General features: G+C 42.1%; 1 non-coding gene and 2 pseudogenes across 1 annotated transcript; 1 reads left to right on the top strand and 2 right to left on the bottom strand.

Moving 5' to 3' along the window:
- LOC134810634 (uncharacterized) overlaps window positions 1-1,977 on the bottom strand; it is a 64,996-nt pseudogene extending 63,019 nt beyond the window's left edge.
- A 5,935-nt stretch (window positions 1,978-7,912) lies between these two features.
- LOC112209915 (small nucleolar RNA SNORA51) lies at window positions 7,913-8,044 on the top strand. Its single transcript, XR_002944903.3, has one exon. It is a non-coding gene; the product is annotated as a small nucleolar RNA SNORA51 (small nucleolar RNA).
- Window positions 8,045-19,709: 11,665 nt separating this feature from the next.
- On the bottom strand, window positions 19,710-19,838 carry LOC112209946 (small nucleolar RNA U13; annotated as a pseudogene).
- Window positions 19,839-22,702: the final 2,864 nt, after the last annotated feature.

Raw genomic sequence — 22,702 nt, 5'->3', positions numbered from 1 at the left:
AAAAACACAAAAAATTAGCCGGGTGTGGTGGTGAACGCCTGTACCAGCTACTTGGGAGGCTGAGGCAGGAGAATGTCTTGAACCCAGGGAGGTGGAGGTTGTAGTGAGCCAAGATCATGCCATTGCACTCCAGCCTAGGCAACAAGAGCAAAATTCCATCTCAAAGAAAAAAAAAAAGGGAATAAAACAATTTTGCTAGCTTGGGGTCCTTCGAGAAGCAGAGGCCAAGAAGGGATTAAATGTGCAATGATTTTATAAAGAGAAATACCTTTGGGAAAATAAATAGAGAAGGAATCGGAGAGGCTTTGGGGAAAGGCTAGGACAGCAATTGTTCCCCTGCAAGTCTGACCCAGAGTGAAAGAGAGAGAGATAGATTTGTCCTGAATTGACTTGAAGTCTAGGGAAGGTTTGGCAAAGCTGTTGGGGAGCCCCTCAGCTGAAGTTTGTGGTTGCAAGCCTCCTGTATCTCCTAGGATCTGTTCTGCCCTGCTCTACCTGTCAATCTCAGCCATGAGTGGAGCAGCCTCAGGGCCAATCCTATTGTTGTGGGTGGGGTTGGCCTTACCACAATGCTGCAGTGGGGTTCTGAATGCATCTACGCCTTCAGTCAAGTAATACTCCTTGTAATAGGAGGGCTGGGTGGTGCATTCTCGTAGCCTCCACAGTAAATGTTCAGTACAGTAAATATTTATAAGGCAAACACTTGTCTGATTATCAGCTAGATTAAGACAGGAAATTTCATAATATCCCTGTGTTTTGAAACAACATCTGGCTCAAACCCCTCCTTTTCCATGGAGGAACCACTATTCCTCTTTTTATGAATGTTGGTCACTTCTTTTGGTCACTTGCCATTCTTTGGTGTTTTGCCAATTATGTATGTATTCCTAAACAATAGTTTAGTTTTGCTTATTTTTGAACTTCATATAAATGGAATTAGTATGTATGCTTTTGTGTCTTGCATTTTTGCATGATATTAATTTTAAGATTCATTTATATTATCGTGCGTATCTCTAGTCTGTTTACTTTTATTGCTGTGTGTATTTCATTGTATGAACATCTCACAATTTATCTATTCCAATGTTTTTCCTGCATGGGCTATTGCAAACAATGTTGAGTATATAAGACCATCAGGATACATGTACGATGTCAAATGTTTTTGTGAGAGAAAGGTCCAAAGGCAGCCAGTGTTCCCAAGAAGAAGAAGAACCCTGTGCTTGGTACAGGAGGTGCTGACCAGCTCACTAAGCAAATTGCATGCAAGAGCTCAGAGCACACCAGACTGTACCTGTTCCCTCTTTACTGAGCACAAGTAAACCTTTCTCAAAACTGCTTAACAGGCTGGGCGTGGTGGCTCATCCCTGTAATCCCAGCACTTCCGGAGGCAGAGGAGGGTGGATTACCTGAGGTCAGGAGTTGGAGACCAGCCTGGCCGACATGGTGAAACCCTATCTCTACTAAAAATACAAAAATTAGCTGGGCATGGTGGTGGGTGCCTGTAATCCTAGCTACTCAGGAAGCAGAGTCAGGAGAATTGCTCGAACCTGGGAGGCAGAGGTTGCAGTGAGCCAAGATCATGCCATTGCACTCCAGCCTGGGTGACAGGAACAAAACTCCATCTCAAAAACAAACAAACAAACAAAACAAATAAAAAACAGACTACTTAGCCATGCATGTGTCAGGCATGCCTCCAGCTTTTTGTATTTCAGATCTCATGGGGCAAGGGTCTGGGCCTAGCATACTACAGCCCAAAAAGGGCTGTGTGTGGCCATGCTGCCTGGATTGGATATGAAGTGCATCTGCTAGTTGTGGGGACCGATATCTTGCAAGGGACTGGATTTTGTGTTCTCACTCATCTTGCTGTAAATAGATGCTTGACGCTGGTGTGCATGTTGTCTGTTCTCAGTGACCTTGACTCATGCTCTGGTCTTCTCTTCCCTGGGCAGCACTTACCTGCTTCTTGACCTTGGCCACGCTCATGTCATATTTTATCCTGTGGCACCATCTGACCAGCTGGTAAAACAGTTCCTGTATAAATATCCTGGTGCAGATGCACATAATTTTCTCAGGGAATATGTCCCTGGGTCACTACATGGATCTCTGCTATTTACATATTTATTTTTCACTCTAGTAGTTAAATATGAAGAGCTTAGCATGATTTTGGTGGGTTTTTGACACAGAATTAAACAAGTAGAAAAAAATTTAATTTTCTTCCTTTAAAACCTCGAACATAAAAGAGAAAAAGGATTAAGATTCATAACAGTCGATGAGAGAAAGAGGGAAGTGTAGTGGAGAGTGGTGAACGAGTAGGTTGGAGACCTGTGTGCTTACTCAGGGTGACCCTGGTGTGTCCCTGGACCTCAGTATCTTCATCTCTTAAGTCCCCTTCCGGTTTAAACATTCTAAGATTGAGATAAGATAACTAGCAGCAATTTCTATCCCTTTCAACCTTATTCTAAAGGTATCCTAATCAGTTCTTTTGAACGTTAATTTTTTTTTAAGGGAGTCTCACTCAGTCACCCAGGCTGGAGTGCAGTGGTGCGATTTTGGCTTACTGCAACCTCCGCCTCCCAGGTTCAAGCAATTCTCCTGCTTCAGCCTCCCAGGTAGCTGTGACTATAGGCACTTGCCACCATGTCTGGCTAAGTTTTGTATTTTTAGTAGAGACGGGGTTTCACCGTGTTGGCCAGGCTGGTCTTGAACTCCTGACCTCAAGTGATCAGCCTGCCTCAGCCTCGCAAAGTACTGGAATTACAGGTGTGAGCTACTGTGCCTGGCCTTGCATATTAGAATTTTTAAATGCTTGTCCTTGTGCAGCTCGTGTGCTCCTTGGGTGTGGACGTGGTCTCTCCTTTGTGAATTGACAGCTGAGGACACTGGTACTCATCTAGCCCCAGGAAAAGCCCAGGGAAGGAGAATGGTGATCCTATTAGTTTGAAGATGGCAGCACAGGACAATTCTTTGGTGCAGTGGAAGATTAAGAAGCACACAAGGATAGTTTGAGCTTAGGAGTTTGTGGCTGCAGTGTGCCATGATCACGTCTGTGAATAGCCACTGCACTCTAGCCTGGGCAACATAGCCAGGCCCCTCTCTCTAAAAAAAAAAAAAAGACATACACCACGAAGTAAATTAGTTAACATGAGCTGGGAACACACAGTTTATGAGGAGGCTTGGTGGGAGCCATCAATGTATAGGACACACCCATACAGATGGGAATGGCAGATGGAGAGAAACTGTGTCATGGCAGCAGGCAGGAGGTGCCTACTACAAAGAGAGCCTCTACTCTACTCCAGAGCTCCTCCCTTAGACTACACATGCTCACTTAGCAAATTCAGCGTTTCCTACCTGCCCTTTCCATTCTTTTTTTTTTTTTTTTTTTTAGAGACAATCTTGCTCTGTAGCCCAGGCTGGAGTGCAATGGCATGATCTCAGCTCACTGCAACCTCCGACTCCCGGGTTCAAGCGATTCTCCTGCCTCAGCCTCCCAAGTAGTTGGGATTACAGGCCCGTGCCACCACACGCAACTAATTTTTGTATTTTTAATACAGACAGGGTTTCACCAGGTTGGCCAGGCTAGTCTTGAACTCCTGACCTTGTGATCTGCTGGCCTTGGCCTCCCAAAGTGCTGGGATTACAGGCATGAGCCACTGTGCCCAGCAATTACATTCCTATTACATTCTGGCTTCCCAGACTAATTCTCTGTAGTCTTTCCTTGTGGCACGCTGCATTCTTTTAATATACCTAAGGAAACTGGTGCTCGCCACCATGCCTGGCTAATTTTTTTATTTTTAGTAGAGACGGTGTTTCACCATGTTGGCCTGGAAACTGGGAAAGTCATGGCACCTCCTACCCACTCCCCCTTTTCTTTTTAGTTAAATCAAGATGTTGAACATGTGTGGGAAAAACACTGACCCTTAATAGAACAATATGCTCAGCATCCCGCGTTTTCCATTTATGGTATCTCACTTCACTTTTAACTTTCTATGATGAGTTATTTTGTAATCACTGTTTAACAAAACAATGTCAGCCATGTATGGTGGCTCAGGCCTATAATCCCAGCACTTAGGGAGGCACAGATGGGAGGATCACTTGAGCCCAGTAATTCAAGACCAGCCTGGGCAACACAATGAGAAAAAAAATTTTTTTAATTAGCTGAGCATGCTAGAGTGTGCCTACAATCCCAGCTACTTAAGAGGCTGAGTCTGGAGGATCCCTTGAGCCCAGCAGTTCAAGGCTACAGTGAACTAGGATTGTACCACTGCGCTCCAGCCTGGGCAACAGAGTAAGACCCTGTCTCTAAAAAAAAAAAAAAAAAAAGAAAACAACAAACAACAAAACAATACCAACAACAATCCTTGTCAACCTTGTTTGATTGGTGAATGTTGTGAAAGGAAATTAAATTTTGAGACCCCCAAACTCATTTAGCCAAAGGGAAAAGTCAAGCTGGGAACTGGGTCACGCAAACCTGCCTGCCCCATTTGCTTCTTAAATAAGATGGCTGCAAGAGGAAAGGCTACATGCCTCCCCCATGATTTGTCCATAAGAAATTCCTAGTGAGCTGTTAAAACTTTACCATGGCAATGCAAATTGATAGCTTATCTTTTTTTTTTGAGACGGAGTTTCACTCTTGTTGCCTAGGCCGGAGTGCAATGGTGCGATCTTGGTTCACTGCAACCTCCGCCTCCCAGGTTCAAGTGATTCTCCTGCCTCAGCCTCCCAAGTAGCTGGGATTCAGCCATGTGCCACCAAGCCCAGCTAATTTTGTGTTTTTAGTAGACAGGGTTTCTCCATGTTGGTCAGGCTGGTCTCGAACTCCCAACCTCAGGTGATCCGCCCACCTCATCCTCCCAAAGTGCTGGGATTACAAGTGTGAGCCTCTGCATCCGATCCAGAGCTTATCTTTATAGGTGCAGTCACCCCCACCTGCCAGACACAAATGCATATCTGATTGTTCCCCTACCCCATTCTGTCTGTATTATTGTAACTGCCCAAGGAGTTCACCTTGCCCACTGCCTAGACAGAACCGATTCATCAAGACAGGGGAACTGCAATAGAGAAAGAGTAATTCATGCAGAGCCAGCTGTGCGGGAGACCGGAGTTTTATTATTACTCAAATCAGTGTCCCCATGCATTCAGGGAGCAGAGTTTTTAAGGATAACTTGATGGGTGGGGAGGAAGCCAGTGAGCCAAGAGTGCTGATTGGTCAGGGATGAAATCCTACGGAATCGTAGCTGTCTTCTTGCACTAAGTCAGTTCCTGGGTGGGGGCCACAAGATCAGATGAGCCAGTTTATTGATCTGGGTGGTGCCAGCTGATCCATCAAGTGCAGGGTCTGCAAAATATCTCAAGCACTGCTCTTAGGAGCAGTTTAGGGAGTGTCAGAGTCTTGTTTAGCCTCCATCTGCATGACTCCTAAATTGTAATTTCTAATCTTGTGGCTAATGTTAGTCCTACAAAGGCAATCTAGTCCCCAAGCAAGAAGAAGGTCTGCTTTGGGAAAGGGCTGTTAGCATCTTTGCTTAAACTATAAACTGTAAACTAGGTTTCTCCCAAAGTTAGTTTAGCCTATCACCAGGAATGAACAAAGACAGCTTGGAGGTTAGAAGCAAGATGGAGTCAGTTAAGTTAGATCTCTTGCACTCTCTCAGTCATAATTTTGCAAAGGCGGTTTCATTATCTTACGTAAAATGCAGATTCCCACATTTTTCCTCTGCCCTCTTTTGTTGATGCGAAAATTCTGTGCTTTTCTCTTTAAATTTGGAGCCCTCAAATCATCTTCGGAGAAAGACATAGACCTGTCTCCCGGGCACGTCCTTAACTTTGGCAAATAAATCTCCAAAAATGATGGAGACTTTTCTCATCATTTTCTTTGATTGACAATGTAAATACTTTTTATTGATTATTATAAAACAAAAGACGATGTTTTTATTTCTTTTTAACATGTAGCTGCTGCATGTGGCGCGATCTGCCTTTTGAGGGGGAGACATTTCCTTCAAAGGAAGGGACCATGCATAAGTTTCTCTTTAGGGCATTTGCCTTGTAATTTAGTTACATTTCTGGTCTAAACAATTTCTTACAAAGAAACAGTTAAAGGCCAGGCGCGATGGCTGAGGCCTGTAATCTCAGCACTTTGGGAGGCCAAGGCAGGTGGATCACGAAGTCAGGAGTTTGAGACCAGCCTGGCCAACATGGAGAAACCCTGCCTCTACTAAAAATACAAAAATATTAGCCAGGCATGGTGGCATGAGCCTGTAATCCCAGCTACTTGGGAGGCTGAGGCAGGAGAATTGCTTGAATCCAGGAGGCAGAGGTTGCAGTGAGACAAGATCCAGGCTGGGTGACAGAGCAAGACTCAGTCTCCAAAAAAAAAGGAAACATTAAAATATATGAATTGGCTGGGTGCAGTGGTTCATGCTTGTAATCCCAGAACTTTAAGAGGCCCAGGCAGGCGGATCACTTGAGCTTAGGGGTTCAAGCCTGGGCAACATGGTGAAACCTCATCTGTACCAAAAAAATATAAAAATCAGCTGGGCATGGTGGTGTGTGCCTGTAGTCCCAGCTACTCAGGAGGCTGAGGTGGTAGGATGGCTTGAGCTCTGGATGTGGAAGTTGCAGTGAGCTGGGCAGCAGAGTGATACCCTGTCACAAAAAAACAAACAACAACAAAAACAAAAACAAAAATGAATTGATATTGTTAAAACTAAATCTTCCTTAAAGTTAAGGTTTATGAGTTGCCAGAAAGATTTCCATTTTTGTAATTTGATACTTAAATGGAAAGAAGCCACAGTTAATCTTATTCAATGTTAGGTGCAATAAGTTCCTCTTCAAAGAGTTGAGTTGGCTTGTTCAGCTTCCTTGTTCTTTGTTCTCTGTTTTCTTTTTTTCTTTTTTTTTTTTTTGAGACAGAGTCTTACTCTGTCACTCTGTCACCCAGGCTGGAGTGCAGTGACATGATCTCGGCTCATTGCAAGCTCCGCTTCCTGGGTTCATGCCATTCTCCTGCCTCAGCCTCCCAAGTAGCTGGGAATACAGGTGCCCGCCACCACTCCCAGCTAATGTTTTTGTATTTTTAGTAGAGACGGGGTTTCACCGTGTTAGCCAGGATGGTCTCGATCTCCTGACCTCGTGATCCGCCCGCCTCGGCCTCCCAAAGTGCTGAGATTACAGGTGTGAGCCACAGCGCCCAGCCTATTCTTTGTTCTCTATTTTCAAGCCTAACTTCCTCGTTCTTTATACTTCTTCTTGCCCCTAGTTACAGTAAATAACCTTCCCGCCAGCCTTAATCTGTAACTCACATCTATTTCTTATGTGCTCTGCAATTGCCCTTCCTGCCAAAACTACCCCTCCAGCCTTTGCTGCTCCCTAACACGCCCGGACATGCCTTGTACTGTAACAAACAGCCTCTCCCTTCCCACCAAGTTAGCCCTATTCAATTTTAAACAGTAGCCAATCAAGTCACCTTAGATTGTGTAGTCGGACTCCAGCCAATGGGGAAAGGACACAGCTACAGGAGCTGCTGCGTTAGGGATAAAAATCACTGCCCTACCCCACTCCGTGTGCTATCACCATGGCCAGGAGTGTGAGCAGCACCTTCTGCAGAAGTAAATTTGCCTTACTGAGAAATCTTTTGTTCAAGTGCTGGTTTTCTTTATGACTCTGAGCTCTTATTTCTAACATTCAGTAACAACTGCTAAGCAATAACCTAATTGCCCTTTTCTCTTATCCCCAGTCTCTCACCTGAGGTCCTTTTAAGTAAAAAAATCTGAGGAGAAATAATTACCTGTCAAATATGAGTGACAAATTCAAACTGTAACTGGTAGGCACTGAATCCTTAGCTCAGTGCCAGTTTGGGCCTGGATTGGTTGTTTCAGAAGCTGAAATCTTGTAAGTTTCAGCCTCAAAGATTTGTGGTGTTAGCCTCCTGGTGCTCAGCACAGGATGTGTTCTTACCCCAACCAAATAGAAAGAGTAGGCTGAATTAACCTATGCCATATACACCTCAACCCAGGCCCTGCAACTCCTCTGTATTGTCAATGGGTGGACATGGAGGGGGATTAAAAAAAAAAAAAAAAAAGAAAGGCCGAGCATGATGGCTCATGCCTGTAATCCCAGCACTTTGGGAGGCTGAGGTGGATGGATCACCTGAGGTCAGGAGTTCAAGACCAGCCTGGCCAACATGGTGAAACCATGTCTCTACTAAAAATATGAAAATATTAGCTGGGTGTGGTGGCACGTGCCTGTAATCCCAGCTCTTTGGAAGGCTGAGGCAGGAGAATCACTTGAACCTGGGAGGCAGAGGTTGCAGTGAGCCGAGATCGTGCCACTGCACTCCAACCTGGGCGACAGAGCAAGACTCTGTCTCAAAAAAAAAAAAAAAAAAAAAAGAAAGAAAGAAAGAAAAAAATGATTGATGGCACCACTCACCGCCTGCAGTGGTTTGATCAGAAAATACACCACTTGCATGAATAATTTTAGATGCAATTTTTGAAGCCGATGTATTTATTGAGTAATTATGACAGATGGAGGAAAAATGACATGTAGTAAGTTAAATTCTTGTCTAAAATTGTTGTTCAAAACATGTGAAGCACAATTAAATTATTCTGAAGCAAGATTTTTTTAAAAAGCAGGATTTTCTTTTGGTGTGTTTAGGCTCTGTTAATTACTCTCTTATTCTATGTTTAGAATGAAAAGGTGGGTGTCATTACCCAGTGCAGCTGGATTAACAATAACAGCCCGCCCACAAAAGAAGGGGAGGACTTGTCTTAGACCCTATCAGGATCACAAGGCCTTTGTAAGTATGCCGATCAGACTTCCTTGAACCTTGGAGACATCTCTGAGAAAGAAATGTTCTGTCACTCTGAAAACATTCCTGAGGTGGGTCAAGCATGACCTAATCATAACACAATGGATTCCTTTTATGACCAACAGGAGAAAACACTCTATGGTAAAATGAATGCCTTGCACTATATACGCCTATTTAAATGTGAAAGCCTGGGAAATTCACTACCCGGCATGGATGACTCACCCACTAACGAAAATAGCATGAAATACACGCTGGTAACTGCCAGTGACTTCTTTCCATTCATCTGTAGGGAAGCTCCAAGAGACAGTTTCCTTTTGGGACTTTTTGTCTGTGTATCTGCTTAAAAATTGTTAAAAGAGATTTTCTGGAAATTGTATTTTGCAATTTCCTCCTATCTTTCTCCTTTTCATTCTCCTCCTTCTTTTGCTCCTCCTTTCCTCCTCTTTATTCTCTTCTTTTCCTTCTCCCTGGGCATTTCCATTTAAATTTAGGTGCAGCATTCGGTGCAATCTAGGACCATTCTTGGTATGGGAATTGAATTTGGGTCACAGGTGGAGCCTTTAGCCTTACGATGATGAAAAGAATATTGCACTAGCATTTAGAAGAACTAGATTGGTTCTGTTTTAAGTATCAGCACTGGAATTGCAACTCAGGTTTTCTGATTTCAAACCCTGTACTCTTTGAAACACACCATTATTTCTTCTGTTCATTTTTGTCCTGACATCATTATACCATTTGGATATCAAATTTTTAAAATTAATTAATTTTTTTGAGACTGAGTCTCGCTCTGTCACCCAGGCTGGAGTGCAGTGGCATGATCTTGGCTCACTGCAACCTCCGCCTCCTGGATTCAAGCAATTCTCCTGTCTCAGCCTCCCAAGTATCTGGGACTACAAGCACATGCTACCACACCCAGCTAATTTTTGTATTTTTAGTAGAGACGGGGTTTCACCATATTGATCAGGCTGGTCTCAAACTTTTGACCTCAGGTGATCCACCCACCTCGGCCTCCCAAAGTGCTGGGATTACAGGTGTGAGCCACTGCATCCATGTCTCCATCCATCTGTAATCCTAGATTACTGGATATCAAATTTAATAGGCAACTACTAAATATTGTGGGGTTTCCTACTTGGAGAAGGTAGATTAGGATAACAGGGTATACAATTTTCCTGGGACAGGTGGGTCTGGGTTGGGGTATATTCAGAATAGTTATTCCCTGAATCAGTTGTATTACTCAGAAAAGCCTATTTTGGCTTCACAGAAGGAAGGCCAAGGTGAACTCTGGAGGGAAAGAGAATTAAAAAATACATTAGAATAAACAAAATGACTAGCTGGGAAGGTGTGTGATTTGAATGTCCCTGAAAGAGATATGTCGAAGTCCTAACCTCTGGTACCTATGAATGTGATCTTATTTGGAAATAGGATCTTTGCAGATGTGATGAAGATAAAATGAGGTTGTACTGGAGAAGAGTGGACTCTATTCCAATGACTGGTGTTCTTATAAAAAGAAGGAAATTTAGACATGGAGAAAACATCATGTGATGATGGAGGCTCGGGGTGATGTGTCTACAAGTTAAGGAACAACAAACAAGGAACTACCCAGGCTGGGCGCAGTGGCTCATGCCTGTAATCCCAGCACTTCAGGAGGCCAAAGTAAGAGGTTAGCTTGAGGTCAAGAGTTGGAGAATAGCCAGGACAACACAGTGAGACCATGTCTCTATAAAAAATAAAAATAAACTAACTGGACGAGGTGGCACAAGCCTGCAGTCCTAGCTACTTGAGAGGCTGAGGTGGGAGGATCGCTTGAGCCCAGGTTGAGGCCGCAGTGAGCCGTGACTGCACCACTGCATTCCAGCCTGAGTGACAGAGCATGACCCTGTCTCAAACAACAACAACAACAACAACAAAAACAAAACCAAACAATAAACTATCAAAAGCTAGCAACAGGTGAGGAGGGATGGAAGGATCACAGGATCCTCGCTTAGAGCCTTCAGGGAGAGCATGGCTTGCTGACACTTTCATTTAAAACCTGTAGTTTCCAGAACTGTAAGACAATGAGTTTCTGTTGTTTTAGGCTACCTAGTTTGTGGTACTTAGTTACAGTAGCTCTAGGAAATCAATACAGAGAACTAGAAATGCAAGTTGAAAAAAATCCATGGAATCAGTTGAATGAAGTGACTCAAAACTATGAAAGAATCATGCTGTTTTTATACTTAGATCTCTCAGATTCATTTCTTTATTGACTTGCATTTTGCAATACTACAGGAAGAAAACACCTAGATTAGGGTTCTGAGGTTTTCTGATAGCAGGAAATCTTCCTTCTCAGTAACTATCAGCAAACATAGGAAGAGAATCTTGTATCTAAGAAAACAGAATGTGCAAACATTACTTTTTTTTTTTTTGAGATGGAGTCTTGCTCTCTTGCCCAGGCTGGAGTGTGCAGTGGTGCGATCTCGGCTCACTGCAAGCTCTGCCTCCTGGGTTCACGCCATTCTCCTGCCTCCGCCTCCTGAGTAGCTGGGACTACAGGTGCCCACCACCATGCTGGCTAATTTTTTGTATTTTTAGTAGAGACAGGGTTTCACCATGTTAGCCAGGATGGTCTTGATATCCTGACCTTGTGATCCGCCTGTCAGTGCTGGGATTACAGGCGTGAGGTCCCCCCACCATGCCCAGCCTAATTTTTTTAAAAAAATACATATTTTTGAGACAAGGTCTCACTCTGTTGCCTAGGCTGGAGTGCAGTGGCATGATCATGGCTCACTGCAGCCTTAAACTGTTAAGTTCAAGTGACCTTCTTGTCTCAGCCTCCCTAGTAGCTGGGACTACAGGCATGTGTCACCACTCAGCTATTTTAAATTTTTTAATTTTTTGTAGAGATGGAATCTCACTATGTTGCCCAAGCTAGGCTTGAACTTCAGGCCCCAAGTGATCCTTCCGCCTCAGTCTCCTGAAGCGTTGGGATTACAGGCATGAGCCACTGAGTTTGTCTAATGCTATTTCTTGACTTCAGTTTTAGCTATTATTTATTGTCATCCCCCTATTGTGGAAAAAGAGGCTTTGGCTCTTTTAACCGTAATACCTTTGTCTTCTGTCTCTATTCTCAATACTATTATTTAGTTTCCAAACTCATTGTCAGAAGTATAGATCTTTTCTCAATACATTCGCGCACACACACATACACGCACACACACATACACACATACATGCACACACACATACACACACACACACACACACAGAAATTGGTGAGAAAAAGTGACCTGATAGAATAAGAGTGGAGGACATGAAAAGACATTTCACAAAAAAGAAATACAAATGTTAAAACATTTATGAAAAGACGTTAAATCCAATTCATAATTAGATGAATGCAAATTAAACTGAATATACCATTTTTCACTTCTCAGATTAGCAAAATCTGAAAGTTTTACAATGCATTCTTGGCAAAGCTGTAGAGAAACAGGCTCTTTCATACACTGCTGTTGTGATTGCACATGTTATAAAGAATCTCTATGTAGGGCAATTTGGCAATATCCCCCAAATTACAAATGCATTTATTCTGTGACCTGAAACTCCTACTGATGAGCATTTATCCTTGAGATATACATATATAACGTCAGGAGTATATCAAATTATTTGTCACATTAAGGAACATTAAAAAGAAAATAGTAGGCCGGGTGCAGTGGCTCACGCCTGTAGTCCCAGCACTTTGGGAGGCCGAGGTGGGTGGATCATGAGGTCAGGAGATCGAGACCATCCTGGCTAACACAGTGAAACCCTGTCTCCACTAAAAACACAAAAAATTAGCCAGATGTGGTGCTGGCGCCTGTAGTCCCAGCTACTTAGGAGGCTGAGGCAGGAGAATGGCGTAAACCCGGGAGGCGGAGCTTGCAGTGACCCGAGATTGCGCCACTGCACTCCAGTCTGGGTGACAGAGCGAGACTCCGTCTCAAAAAACAAACAAACAAACAACAAAGAAAATAGTAAATAATGATGTGTGTGTGGAAGATGGTGGTCAGGATGGATGGAGACATGGATGAAAACAGATATTTTATGTTTTTAAAAACTATATGAATGTACTGCCTATTGTAATTCATACATAATGCATTCGTATGCAAATGAAGAATCTGTTAAAATAAAAGTTGATAAATGTCAATTACTCTTCTCTCTCTCTCTCTCCATACCCATCCATCCATCCATCCATCCCTCCATCCAGTTTGAGACACTGCTGATATTTGTTCTGGATTTCATGTCCTCCTTCCTCCCTCTCCATTCTGGGTGAATTCTCTTCTAGTCTTGTTTTATAGTTGTTGTTTTAAAGAGTCTGCCCAGGTACAGTGTCTCATACCTGTAATCCTAGTGCTTTGGGAGTCCAAGGCGGGAGGATCGCTTGAGGCCAGAAGTTCAAGTACAGTCTGAACAACATAGTGAGTCCATGTCTCTACAAAAAAAAATATAAAATTTACCTGTTGTGGTGTGTGCCTGTAATCCTAGCTACTCAAGAGGCTGAGGTGGGAAGATTGCTTGATCCCAGGAGTTTGAGGCTGCAGTGAGCTATGATCACACCATTGCATTCCAGACTCCAGCCTGGGTGACAGAGAAAGGTCTCCTAACCGCCATCTTCAGAATTTCCATTGTCTGTCCTCTGTGCTAGACTCTCTGTTTATTAAATCCTATGTCTTATTTTCCTTAGTATTCTCCCTTGTTTGGGTAGAGGCTGTGTTCCAGTGCTTATAGAGATTTGGCGTGTAATTAAAAAAGTTTGTATTCTGTCCTCACATTGGATTAATATATTTTTTTTGTCAGTAGGCTGCAAATGATTTCTGCTGTGAATTCTGAAGTCATTGCTCCATCGGTTTCTAGATTTCAGTGTTCCCACTGAAATCTGATGCCAGCCTGATTCCTGATTCTTTGTACTTGATGTGTTTTTTTTACCCTTCTCTGCAAGTTCTAAGGGTCTTCTTTTTGTCTCTGGTATTCTGAAACGTCATTGCAATGAGCCTTGGTGTAGTTTCCCTCTCATTTGTAGTCTTGTTTCTAGGGGACTCCTTTTGATCTGGAAATTGGCTTTCCTTAGTTGGAAACAATTGTTGCTGTTATGTCTAGCATCACTTTCTCATGTTAAAACTTAGTTTCCTTTCTCTGGAATTCCTATTACTTGGCTTAAATCCTAAGTTGATATTTTAATATTTGTTATTTGTTCTGTGTTCATATCTTTGCCTTTTGCTCTACAGTATGGGAGATTTCCATGGCATTATGTTTCAACCTTTCTATTGAAGTATTTACTTACACTTCCATATTTTTAATTTCTAAGAGCTTTCTGAATGTTTCTTTTTATACCTTCTGGGAAGAAAAGGATTAGCAGCTGGTTTGTAACTTACTCGACTTGACTTGGAAATGCCAGGAAAAAAAAAAAATAGAAAGGACCAAGTCAAATCTTGCAAACTAGCTAATGGGATAGCATCTACAAGCAGAAAGAGGTCTCATTTCTGGAATGCTTTTACCAGGATGTACCGGGTCTGGCTAGGTGGCTCTTGCTGTGCAATTTGGAATCCATGCATACATGGAGGCATGGCCCACTCGAAAATGTCAGTGTCTGCTATGTAATTGTCAGAGTATAAAAAGAAGATTTTTGTCAATAAAATAACTCTATTTGTGTAATGGATGTCTTATATATGCTACTTAGAACCTTACATGTTAACTCTGGACTACAGAATGTTATAAAGTGGCAAGGAAGGACTGGGGATCCCCAGTGGTCATTTCAGACTTTTCCAGGTTTTGCCTACATGTCATGATCACCTGTATCCTTTGAATAATTAGGTTTTCTGTTGGTTTATTTGTTTTGAGACAGAGTCTAGATCTGTTGCCCAGGCTTGAGTGTATGGCACAAACATGGCCCATTACAGCCTCGACCTCCCTGGCTCAAGTGACCCTCCCATCTCAGCCTTCTGAGTAGCTGGGACCATAGGCACATGCCACCACACCTGGCCAGTTTATTTTTATTTTTTGCAGAGATGAAATTTCACTATATTGCCCAGACTGGTCTTGAACTCCTGGGCTCAAGTGATCCTCCTGCCTGGGCCTCCTAAAGTCCTGGGATTACAGGCATGAGCCACTGCACCTGGCCCAATTAGTAAAATTTGATACTGGCTAAGATCTCTGATTCTTATGAGTTTGATTTGATAATCTCATCCTTGGGGTTACCTCAGCATCCCATTTCATAGATTCAATATCTTCTCTTTTCTCTTTGAGGATATCAATTATGGTTTTTATTTTTTATTTAATTTTTATTGTTTTAGAGATGAGCCTTACTCGGTTGTCCAGGTTGGAGTCCAGTGACATGATCATAACTCACTGTAGCTTCAAACTCTCAGCCTCAGGCCATCCTCCCATCTCACCTTGCTGATTAGTTGGGATAACAGGCATAAGCCACTACAGCTACCCTCAATTATGTTTTTAAAGTCATTTTTCACCGGCATTGTCTCTTTTTCCATCCAATTCCTTCTCTCTTTGTGTTTGTTGGGATCTCTTTGATGTCAAAAGCTTTTTCCAAGTGTTGACTCATCCTTAGGTGTTCATTTATATTTCAGATTTAGATACTGTGTGGATGAGTGTAGTTTTTAAAAAGGAGATTTCACTATAGGATGATCAGGGAGGGCCATCGGCTATTTTTCAGGAGACTCCAGGTGCCAATATTGGTCTGTATGAATTTCCTGTGGACTGGTCAGTGTTGAAGGTGAGGAAGCCTACACTTTCTGGATTGGGGGCTTTGTAAGTTCTCTGTTGCTACTGTAACAAATGACCATAAGTGTATCACTTAACATGGTAGAAATGTATTATCCTACAGTCCTGGAGGTCAGAGGTTGGACACAAGTCTCACTGGGCTAAAATCAAGGGGTTGCAGGACTGTGTTCTTCCCTGGAGGCTCTAGGGAGCATCTGTTTTCTTGCCTTTTCCAGCTAAAGGTTGCTCCACATTTCTTGGCTGTGGTCCCCTTCCATCTTCAAAGACAGCAGTGGCCCGTGGAGTCTTTCTCATATCCTGATACTCCTTCCCTCCTTCTGTCACTTATTAGGACCTTTGTGATCACATTGGATGCATTCAGATCATCCAGGGTGTATTAGCAACCTTAATTTCACCTTACCATGTAACATAACACGTTCACAGGTCCTGTGGATTAGGATGTGGACATCCTTGTGGGGCCATTATTCTGTCTACTGAAGGGGTATATTCCTGGTTACTATTATTCTGAAAGACAAGTAGGAGAAGGAGGCTGGGAGATGGTACCAAATGTGTGGTATGTGGAATATTACTTAGTTCCCCTTATTCAGCTAGCATCCTCAACTCTGCCTGGTGTCTGAGTTCAGAGTGCAAAGCAGTATCTTCAGAGGGTTAATTTTCAGTCTTCTTCAAGGGTAGGGGCAGAGTACTGTCCTAACTTTCTCAGGACGGGAGGACATTTAATGCTGTTTCATTTTCATTTAATTCAAAATACTTCAAAATTTCTCTTAAGACTTTCTTTGACTCATTTGTTATTTAGAAGTGTGTGCCTTAATATCCAAATATTTCAGGATTTTTCAGCTACCTTTCTGTTATTTTTTTTAAGAGAGGGAGTCTTGCTATATTGCCCAGGCTGGGCTTGAATCCTTGGGCTTGAGCAATACTCCCACCTCAGCCTCTAGACTAGCTGGTACTACAGGTGCATATCACCATACCTAGCTTTATCTTTCCATTATTAATTTCTAGCTTAATTCCATTGTGGTCTCACAGCATACTCTGTATGTTTTCTATCCTTTTAAGTTTGTTGAGATCTGTTTTATAGCCCAGAATGTGGTCTATATTTGTGAATGTTCCATGTGACCTTGAGAAAATGTGTTTTCTGTTGTTGTTGGATGACGTATTTCATACATGTCAATTAGATCCAGTTGATTGGTGGTGCTGTTCACTTCAGGTATATCTTTACTAACTTTCTGCCTGCTGGATTTGTCAGTTACTGATAAGGGGGTTTTGAGTCTCCAATTATAATAGAGGTGGATTTGTCTATTTCTCCTTGCAGTGCTATCAGATTTTGCTTCAAGGATATTGATTCTGTTGTTTGGTGCATACACATTGAGGATTATTATGTCTTCTTAAAGAATTGAGTCTTCCATTGTTAGGTAATACTCCTCTTTATTCTTGAGAAATTTTCTTACTCTGAAGTCTTTTATCTGAAATTAATATAGTTACTCTACTTTTCTTTTGGATAGTGTTAGCATGGTATATCTTTCTCTTTTTACTCTTAATCTATGTCTTTATTTTTAAAGTGAGTTTGTTGCACACAACATAAAATTGGATCTTGTTTTTTGATCCACTCTGTCTGTCTTTTCATTGGTATATTTAGACCATTCACATTTAAAGTGATTATTGAAATAGTTGGATTAATATCTACCATATTTATAACTGTTTTATACTTGTTGCACTTTGTCTTTTTCTTTGTCTTCCCTCTTCTACTACCTGCTTGGTTTGAATGGAATATTTTATATGATTCCATTTTCTGTCCTCTCTTAGCATAATATTACAATTTTACATTTTTTTCACTGGTTGCCCTAGAATTTACACTGTACATTTACAACTAATCTAAGTCCACTGTTAATACTATGCCACTTCACAGGTAGTGCAGATGCATTATAACAAAGTATTCCTAGTTCCTTTCTTCCTTCCCTTAAAACATTGCTGGCACTCATTTCACTTATCCATACACTATAATCAAATTATTATCAAATTGCTATTATTATTTTGAACAATAATTATTAGATCAATGAGTATGATAACTAAAACATTTTATCTTTCATTTATTCCTTCTCTGATGGCTTTTTCATTCTTTATGTGAACTTGCGTTTCTGTCCTAAATAATTTCCCTTGTCTCTGAAAACTTAAAAAAATGTTTCATATAAGATGGATCTACAGACATCAAATTCTTTTATTGTTTAGCTGAGAAAGTATTTATTTCTCTTTCCATTTTTGAAGGATAATGTTATTGGATACAGAATTTTAGATTATTGGTTTTGTGCTTTCACCATTTTATATATATATATATATATACTTTTTTTTTTGAGATGGAGTCTCGCTCTGTTGCCCAGGCTGGAGTACAGTGGCACGATCTTGGCTCACTACAACCTCCACCTCCCAGGTTCAAGTGATTTTCCTGTCTCAGCCTCTCGAGTAGCTGGGACTACAGGTATCCACCACCATGCCCAGCTAATTTTTGTATTTTTAGTAGAGACAGGGTTTCACCATCTTGGTCAGGATGGTCTCGAACTCCTGACCTCAGGTGATCCACCCACCTTGGCCCCCCAAAGTGTTGGGATTACAGCCGTGAGCCACCGCACCCATCCGTGTTTTTAAAATTGTAAATGGACAAATTATAGTTGTATCAACACTTTAAATATTTCACTCCACTCCTTCCTTCCTTCCTTTCCTTCTTTCTTTCTTTCTTTCTTTCTTTCTTTCTTTCTTTCTTTCTTTCTTTCTTTCTTTCTTTTCTTTCTTTCTTTCTATCTTTCTGTCTCTCTCTGTCTCTCTCTTTCTCCCTCCCTCCCTCCCTCCCTTCCTTTCTTTCTTCCTTTCTCAGAGTCTTGCTCTTTCACCCAGGATGGAGTGCAGTGGCATGATCTCGGCTGACAGCAACTTCTGCCTCCCAGGTTCAAGCAATTCTCCTGCCTCACCCTCTTGAGGAGCTGGGATTACAGATGTGTGCCACCACGCCCAGCTAATTTTTCTGTTTTTAGTAGAGATGGGCTTTCGCCATGTTGGCCAGGCTGGTCTCAAACTCCTGACCTCAGGTGATCTGCCCACCTTGGCTTCCCAAAGTGCTGGGATTACAGGCGTGAGCCACTGCACCCAGCCTTGTGGTTTCTCTTCGCTACTCTTCTCCTCCCTTCTCTTCTCCTCTCCTCTCCTTTCCTCCCCTCTTCTCTTCTTCTCTTCTCTCTCTTCTTCAATTTGGAGACAAGGTTTCATTCTGTTGCCCAGACTGGAGTGCAGTGATGCAGTCATAGCTCACTACAGCCTTGAACTCTTGGACTTAAATGATCCAAGCAATCCTCCTGCCTCAACCTCCGGAGTAGATGGAACTACAGATGTGTGCCACCATACCCAGCCTTGCTTTTGTGGTTTCTGAAAGAAAGTCTAACATAATCTTTATCCTTGTTCCTCTATAGGTAAGGAATTGTTTTCCTTTGGCTTTTTTAGTTGTCTTGTTTCCTGCAGGTACAGAGTTTTGCTATTTATCTTGCTTGGTGTTCTCTGTGGCTTGGTGTCTATCATTAATTCCAGACATTTCTCAGCCATTAGTACTTTAGATTTTTCTTTTAGGCTAGGTGTGGTGGCTCACGCCTGTAATTGTAGCACTCTGGGAGGCTGAGGCAGGCAGATTGCTTGAGTCCAGTAGTTTGAGACTAGCCTAGACAATGTGGCAAAACCCCATCTTTACAAAATATATACAAATTGTCAGGGTGTGGTGGCACACGCCTGTCCAGCTACTTGGGGACTGAGGTGGGAGGATTGCTAAAGCCCGGGACGTGGAGGCTGCAGTGAACCATGATCATGCCACTGAACTCCAGCTTGGGCAACAGAGTGAGATCCGGGTGTCAAAAAAGAAAAAAAAGGCCTCTGTACATATTTTGCTTCTTTCTCTTCTCCTTCTAGTGTTCCCATTTCCCGTGTTACACCTTTTGTAATTGTCCCACAGTTCTTGAATATTTGGGGTTTTATCTATTTATTTATTTCACTCTTTGCATTGCAGTTTTGGAAGGTTGTATCAGTATCTTCAACCTCATTGATTCTTCGGCTGTGAACAGTCCAACAACGAACCCATCAAAAGCATTCTTCATGTTTGTTACAATGTTTTATATTTATTTTTCCCTTTTCATTTCTGTCAGGTAATGTGCTGACTTCGCAGCAAGGGTTGAGGGAGGCACATCTCACAGATCCAAGTGAAAGCCCAATCATCAAGTGTGAGAGCCAAATCAACCATCATGCTTAGGAATTACAAAAAGATTACAGTGTTTTTTTTATTTCTAACATTTCCTTTCGATTCTTTCTTAGGGTTTTCATCTTTCTGCCTACTTTACCCATCTGTTTTTGTTTGTTTTTCCCAAATTGAATTTTCTTTTTCTTTCTTTCTTTCTTTTTTTTTTTTTTAGATGGCGTTTCACTCTTATTCCCCGGGCTGGAGCACAATGGCGCTATCTCGGCTCACCGCCGCCTCCACCTCTTGGGTTCAAGTGATTCTTCTGCCTCAGCCTCCCGAGTAGTTGGGATTACAGGCATGTGCCACCACGCCCAGCTAATTTTGTATTTTTTGGTAGAGTCGGGGTTTCTGCATGTTGGTCAGGCTGATTGCGAACTCCCGACCTCAGGTGATCCACCCACCTCAGCCTCCAAAAGTGCTGGGATTATAGGCATGAGCCACCGTGCCCAGCTTGAATTTTCTTATTTATTTATTTATTGAGACACGTCTCACTTTGTCACCCAGGTTGGAGTGCAGTAGTGCCATCTCAGATCACTATAGCCTTGACCTCCCAAGTTGAAGCAATACTCCTGCCTCAGCCTCCCCCAAGTAGCTGGGACTACAGGCGTGCACCACTATGCCTGGCAAATTTTTTTTAATTTTTGGTAGAGACAGAGTTTCACCATGTTTCCCAGGCTGATCTCAAACTCCTGAGCTCAAGCCATCCACCTGCCTCAGTCTCCCAAAATGTTGTGATTACAGGTTTGAGCCACCTTGCCTGGCCTTGAATTTTCTTTATTTTCTTTCTCCCTTTCTTTCTCTCTTCTTCCTTCCTGTCTCCTTTTCTCCATCTCTTTCTTCGTTCCGTTTTACTTGAAAAATTTTTGTTTTAATTGTTTGTAGAGATAGTCTCACTCTGTTGCTCAGGCTAGTTCTCAAACTGCTGGCCTCAAGTGATCCTCCTGCCTCAACCTCCAAAGTGCTTGGATTACAGGTGTGAGCTACCACACCCAGCTTCCTTTCTTTTCTTCTCATCCGTCTGGTTTTTTTAATTATTATTTTTTAAATGGTAGTCAAATAAAGCAGTAGGAATGGAGAAGGAACAAAGAAATCTGTAACTGGTTGCGATCAATTAGTTACTCATCTGTTTTTGCATGTAGTTCATGTTTTCCTTTAGAGCGCTTAGCATATTAATCATAATTATTTAAAATATCTGCCTGAGAATTCCCAAATCTCTGCCATGTCTGAGTCTGGTTCTAATGCTTGCTTTGCCTATTCAAACTGTAAGCTTTCTTGCCTTTTTTTCTGCTTTGTAATTTTTTTGTTGAATGCTGAACATAACGTATTGGGTAATAGGAGCTGAAGTAAATGGGCCTTTAGTTTGAGGCTTTATGTTTATCTGGCTAGGCTGTGTTTAATGTTTGCTGTAGTTATAAAGTGTCAGAGACTTCAGTTTTCTCTAGTGTTCTTGTTTTTGTCTTTCCTGTTGCCTTTGGGTTTCCCTAGAATCTCCTTCTTTAATAGAGCTTGTGTCTTTTATATCTCTATTATAATCTACTGTTACTATACTGGAACCCTATTGATGTGGTGGTAAGGTATTATGGAGAAGCAGCATTGTATAATCATGATTCAGCCTTCCTTTTCTTTCTTTCTTTCTTTCTTTCTTTCTTTCTTTCTTTCTTTCTTTCTTTCTTTCTTTCTTCCTTTCCTTTCCTCTTTCTTTCTTCCTTTCCTTTCCTCTTTCTTTCTTCCTTTCTTTTCCTTTCCTCTTTCTTTCTTCCTTTCCTTTCCTTTTCCTTTCCTCTTTTTTCTTTGTTTCTTTTCTTTCTCTTTCTTTCTGTCCTTTCTCTCTTTTCTTTCTTTCTTTCTTTCTCTTTCTTTCTTTCCTCTTTTCTTTCCTCCTTTCTTTTCTTTCTCTCTTTCTTTCTTTTTCTCTCTCTTTGTCCCTGGCTTGTGACTTTGGGAAGAGTTTTAGCTTTTTTCCCTCCCTTTATATGAGATAGGAAGCTAAAAGTGGCGTAATTGCTTATTGTCCTTCCACAAGATCAGATAAGGCTTTAACAAAGTAGTTTCTTTTGAGAGAAGCATTTTGTTATGGAGAACAGAAGTTTCTGGGCTTATTTCAAAGTGGTTACTTCTTCTCTCCACCTGCCCTACACATGAGGAGATTTTTCTGTTTTCTTCATTGTAAGAACCTAATGGGACTTCCGGAGGAAAACTCATGAAAGTATCAGGGGCGGGAGGGCAGGGGGGTGGGGCGGTGCGCCTGAGATTGAGACCATAATAGTTTTTAACTCGCAGGCTGGTCCACACTCAACCTCCAGCACTTAGTCAGTTACAGTTCAGATGTTCCCACAGGCTTCATCTCTGTCAGCTTCTGCTCCTAGTAAGCTGTGATTCACCTGTCTCTCCAGCTTTTGATGTGGGAGTTTGCTCTGTGACCTAAGTTCTCTGATGGTTCTGAGAAGAATTGCTGAAATTTAGTCTGTACAGCATCTTTTCTTGTTGTAAGGATGGGAGTGATGACTTCCAAACTCTTTACATATTTGTTTGAAAAACTCAAATCATTTTTCCTCACACCACCACCACCACAACAGAGAAGACTTCTGCGACCAAATGTGCGTGGGTTTTCCCCCATACCCTAAGAAACAGACACCAGCTGAGTGTCTTTTAATTCAAGTCACTTTTGGTGCTATCTTCCTGGAGATGGCTTCAGATCCCACATGTTGAGGGCTCAGTCCCACAAGACTGTGTGCCCCCACCCTGACTTTCTTCAGATACCAGTTGCAAGTTCAGGCCTCCAGAAACTTCTGACCAATCAGCTTCAAGTTGGGGTTTCCGCAGCCCCCTCTTCGGGTTCAGTTAATTTGCTAGAGCAGTTCACAGAACTCAGGGAAACATTTACAGGTACT

The sequence above is a fragment of the Pan troglodytes genome, chromosome 6, assembly GCF_028858775.2.
Source record: "Pan troglodytes isolate AG18354 chromosome 6, NHGRI_mPanTro3-v2.0_pri, whole genome shotgun sequence".
Lineage (NCBI taxonomy): Eukaryota > Metazoa > Chordata > Mammalia > Primates > Hominidae > Pan > Pan troglodytes.
This window is presented reverse-complemented; position numbering and strand designations above follow the sequence as displayed.